Consider the following 4,307-nt stretch of genomic DNA (forward strand, 5'->3'; position numbering starts at 1 on the left):
AAGAATCAGCTCTTTGTTGCATTAATTTTTTCTATTGTCTTTTTGTTCTCAATTTCATTTAATTCTGTTCTAATTTTGATTATTCCCTTCCTTTTCCGACTCTGGGCTTTATTTTATTTGTTTTTTTATTAGTTCTTTAAGGTAATATTAGGTTGTTTATTTGATATTTTTCTCATTTTTTGAGATAGGCCAGTAATGATATGAACTTTTATTACTGCTTTTGCTGTATTGCCAAAGTTTTGATGTGTTGTATTTTCATGCTCATTTCTATGTATCTTTTGATCTCTCCTTTTATTTCTTCCTTGGCCAGTCATTCCTTACTAGCATGTTCTTTAATGTTCACATATTTGGAGTTTTTTCCCCACTTTCTTTTTGCAGTTGATCTCCAGTTTCAAAGCATTGTGGTCAGAGAATATGCTTGGTATTATTTCAATCTTCTTGAATATTTTGAGGCTAGTTTTATGTCCCAACATAATGGTCTATCCTTGAGAATGTTCTTTGTGCACTATAGAAAAATGTATAATCTGCTGTTTTGGGATGAAAGGTTCTATAAATGTTGATTATGCCCAATTTGTCGAATGTGTCATTTAAGGCTGATATTTCCTTATTGCTTTTCTGTTTGGATGATCTATCCATATCAATAGGGTATTTAGGTCTCCTACTATAATTGTGTTTTGGTCAGTTTCTCCCTTTAGTTCTATTGTAGCTGCTATATATTTTGGTGCTCCCTGATTGGAAGCGTATATATTGATAAGTGTTTTGTCTTCTTAGTGTGCTGCCTGTTTATCATTATGAAGTGTCCTTCTTTGTCTCTTGTTACCTTTTTTATCTTGAAGTCTATTTTTTCAAGCATAAATCTTTTCTCTGGGTGCCATTTGCTTGGAGTATCATTTTCCACTCTATCACTTTGAATCTACATTTGTTCTTGCAGCTGAGATGTGTCTCTTGAAGGCAGCATATGGTTGGGTTTTGTTTTTTGACCCAATCTGCTACTCTGTGCCTTTTTATTGGTGAGTTCAGTTCTTTTACATTTAGGGTGATTATTGATATATGAGATTTTCCTATAGCCATTGTATCTTTTGTTTTCTAGTAGCTCGGTGTCTCCATTGTTTCTTTACTCTTGTATTTCTCTCTATTATTTTAGTTCAGTGGTATTCTATGATTTTTTCCCCCTGTTCCTTTTTTTATGTTACATATCTCAGATCTGGATTTTGTGTGTACGGTTACCATTAAATTTATGTAAAAGAAAACTTCATATACACAGTACTCCTTTTTCTTCTGTATTTATCTTATTTCCATTCCCCTTTGCAAATTCAGACTTTTACTCCCTCCGCTCTTCTGTTTTTGTTCCTATTTATACTCAAATCATATCTCAAATTATTCCTATTTATGCTGTGAGTTCATTTCTGAGTTGCAGTAGCTATTGTCTTCTCTTTTTAAAATGTTTTTTCTGTCTATGGCCATGCCACCCTGAACGAGCCTGATCCTGTCTTATCTCAGAAGCTAAGCAGGGTTGGGCCTGGTTCGTAATTGGATGGGAGACCACCTAGGAAGACCAGGTGCTGTAGGCGTAAAAAATAAAAAAATAAGCAGGCAAGGTCCTTGCAATCTGTCGAGTCAACCAAGGATTGCCTCGCCTAAAAAAAATAATAGTAATAAAAAATAAAATAAAATGTTTTTTCTCCTTTAACCATTATGTAGTATTTAAGTGTGTAATATCCTATTCTGAATAAGGGTTGCAATTTCCTGTTTCTACTGTTTGTTAGTCATTTTACTCATCTTACTTTTTGTCTTTTTGTTTTATGTACGGTAATGCCCTTCAGTATGTAATGCAGCCCTTGTGGTGGAAAATTCCCTCAACTTCTGTATTCTGTAAAGGTGTTTATTTTTCCTTCATATATAAAGAGAACTTTGCTGGATATAGTATTTTTGGCTGGTAATTTCTCTCTTTCAATAGTTTGAATATTTGATTCTATTCCCTCCTAGCTTGTAGAATATCTGCTGAAAAATTCAATGATAATCTAATGGATTTTTCTTTACAAGTTGCCATCTTCTTTTCTCTGGAGGCCTGAGAATTCTTTCTTTGTCATTAATTTTTGACAGTTTTAATATAGTGTGCCTGGGAGAAGACTTTTTTTGGATTGAAATTAGGTGTTCTGTTTGCACCTTGGATTCAAAGATCCAGTTCTATCCATACATTTGTTTAAATAGGGTTCTCGTTAACTGTTTGAATAGGCTCTCTGTTCTCTTTTCCCTCTTGTCTCCTTCTGGTATTCCCATTATTTTTATATTGTTCTTCCTGGTGGAGTCAGATAGTTCTTTTAGAGGTTTTGTTTTTTTTTGTTTTTTACTTTCAAATCTCTTCTATCTGCATCATTTCCAGATTTCTGTCTTCACTATCACTAATTATTTTCTCCATCTTGTTGGTTCTGTTTCCTAAGGTCACTGTTTTATTCGTCATCTCTTGTATTGAGTTCTTCAGCTCCAGAAGATCATTTGATTCTTTTTTAAAGTTTCAGTCTCTTTGGAAACATGTTCCTTTTGTTCATTGATTTTATTTCTGTGTTTATTGAACTACCTATCTGAATTTTCTTGCATCTCATTGATTTTTTTTCGGAACTGTGATCTTGAATTTAAATCACATATTTCTATATCTTTAATTTTATTTTCTAGAGGTTTTCATTTTCTTTCTGAACTGCCTTGTTACCTTGGTTGTTTATGGTACTTGATGAATTATTTCTTCCGCTAGGCATTTATGGGAATAAACTCTACCTTTTTTAAAAAAAAATATTATTATTAATAGTGATCCCTCTTTAGCAGATGAACAAGAGGTTTTTCTTGCATTTTGTAGTAGGTGGCATGCAAGCTGCCTGCACTGCTTAGGCCTCCAGCATCTCTGCTGTGTGACCAAAAAAAAAAAAAAAAAAAGCCTTTTATTCCTTGGGGAGGTATGTGTCGCCACTGTGACCAGGTCGCCTAGATCCCAAGACTCCACCCCAGTAGGAGAATGTGGTGGGTGATAGGGTGCTGAACCCCTGAAGAACCGCTGAAGATGCTGTCCCAGTGGCCAGATGCAGTGTGCTGCCTGAGGTGCTCCAAGTGCCTCTGCCAAGATCAGCCTCCATAGATATAGGGTGGGTTAGGACACACCACTTGTGTGCCAAAGGCTATTTTCCTCCTAGTAATGGCGACCATCAGGCCTCATTTATCTCACCTCTATACCCAGCCCTGTCACTGGGACCAGCTGCAGTGTGCATCTGCCACTCAAAAGCTGTCTCCTTAGTTCCGAGGGCTGCAGACTCCCTGCAGTGTAGGCCAACTCTCGCTGCAGCAGTTTCCCCTGGGTCCTGCTGCTAGCTCAGGGAGGGTGAGAGGAGATGAGCCCTGGAAAGGTGCGGGGAGGCAGCCAGGCTCCATGACTCCATTTTCTGCTGGGAAATAAGGCTATTAGAACACAGCTGTCACACTTCTGTGTTCTGTCTCTGCTCTGATCCCTGAGTCCTGCTGTAGTATATGCTGATCACTAGAGCAGGAATCTTTGGGGCTACAGAGAGTACACCAGACACCCTGATTCCTCCCTTCTCCTCGAGTCCCACAGGGAGCACTAAGTTGCATCCTCAGCACCCGTCTTTGCTCCTATCCCTTTTTTCCTCCATTGCTCACCTGACTCGCCTACTTTCAGATGCTTTGATGTGCAGATCTCTCAGAAGTGTTTGTGTGTTAGGCTGTGAATTTTCCATTGGATTATAGCTGTTCAATTTGTTGTAATCTCAAGGGGAGCGAGCAACGGACCCCTTGCGCCATCATGCTTCTGATGTCACACTCATCAGGCCAAACCCATATTGAATTATTGAAAACTATTCAAAAGAAAAGAAAAATACCAACAATTATAGGAACTTAAACTGTTATAATGAAGACCTTTATTCTGAGAAAATTTTACTTACCATTTTGTGATAAAAAACTGCTATGTTCTTAGAAAGCATGTAGATGCTGATAGTAAAGAATGCTCATAAAACTAGAGGGTATACTGTAAAAACTACATTTTGGTAATAGGAAAAGAAAAATCATATTTAGAAACTAAAATAGAATATATAAAAGTCAAAGTTTAGGTACATGGATCACAAAATTTATTTTAAAAAAGAAGTTAGATATTATAAAACAAGAAATAAGCCAAATAAATAAGCCCCACATATATACAGATCTAATTTACTCATTTGCTTTGTCTAATGCTATTAATATATTAACTAACCAGCTTATTAAGCTTTATTGAGTTTTGAATACTTAAAATGAAATGAAACTTTTCAAGA

At 36.4% G+C, this 4,307-nt stretch overlaps 1 pseudogene; it reads left to right on the plus strand.

Moving 5' to 3' along the window:
• The first annotated feature begins 1,452 nt into the window (after positions 1-1,452).
• On the plus strand, positions 1,453-1,571 carry LOC120595772 (uncharacterized; annotated as a pseudogene).
• Positions 1,572-4,307: the final 2,736 nt, after the last annotated feature.

The sequence above is a fragment of the Pteropus medius genome, unplaced genomic scaffold (assembly GCF_902729225.1).
Source record: "Pteropus medius unplaced genomic scaffold, Ma_sr-lr_union100, whole genome shotgun sequence".
In the NCBI taxonomy this organism is placed as follows: domain Eukaryota; kingdom Metazoa; phylum Chordata; class Mammalia; order Chiroptera; family Pteropodidae; genus Pteropus; species Pteropus medius.